This window comes from Chinchilla lanigera, unplaced genomic scaffold (assembly GCF_000276665.1).
Source record: "Chinchilla lanigera isolate Chin_1 unplaced genomic scaffold, ChiLan1.0 scaffold00007, whole genome shotgun sequence".
Classification (NCBI taxonomy): domain Eukaryota; kingdom Metazoa; phylum Chordata; class Mammalia; order Rodentia; family Chinchillidae; genus Chinchilla; species Chinchilla lanigera.
Window position 1 is genome coordinate 2,509,804 of NW_004955408.1, and position 939 is coordinate 2,510,742.

Here is a 939-nt window from a genome sequence, read left to right on the forward strand (position 1 = left end):
TGCAGGTGGTGGGGCGTGGTGGTGCACACCTGTAATCCCAGCACTCAGGAGGCTGAGGCAGGAGGATTGCTGAGAGTTGGGGCCAACCTGGGCTACATAGTGAGACCCTGTCTCAACTGCCCCCCCAGAAAAGAATCTTGTGCTTGCACCCTGACTGTCCATGTGCACCCCTTGGGGCTACAGGATGTAAGCGGTCCAGAAGCCGGGACCCAGTCTACTTTGTTCCCAGGGTCTAGCACCTCATGGACACTGAATAAATATTTGCTGAATAAATCAATAAGCAACCCCAGGATGGTTCAGCCAGCAGAGATGTAACTCTGCTTTCTGTTCTAATCCAGAGGCTCCCACAGAGGTAAATACCAGGCAGATGTGTTCCAGGAACATCATGAAGTTGGAAAGGTCGCTTTCTCCCAAATGTCAGTGCCAGGGTGAGCCAGGGTGGGTGTGTCTGGACTAAAGGCGTCAGGATAAACACTCGTGGACCTTTGAACTGTAGAAGTCATTCACTCTGTGGTTTCCATTTCATCAAATATTTATTCAGTGTATACTTTACCAAGGAAAAGAAACAGGAAGATGCGCAGTAACAAAAATTATAAATAAAAATATGTCACCTACTGGGATCCACACTATGATGGAGCAGAACAGGCCCCTAGAGGAGACAATTTGAAGGTGTGTAAAGTGTATGGGAAGGCGCATTAGCGAGGGATTTTTTTTTTTTTGAGACAGGGTCTCACTGTGCAGTTCAGGCTGGCCTTGAATGCACTTCATAGCCCAGGCTGGCCTTGAACTCACAGTGATTCTCCTGCCTCAGCCTCCCAAGTGCTGGGATGACAGGCATGCACCACACACCCGGTTAGAAAGGGATTTCTGAGAAGCACTATTTCAAGAGAAACCCACAGTCAAAGCTGTCAAGAGCAAGGCAGGCCAGCTGCCTCCAGG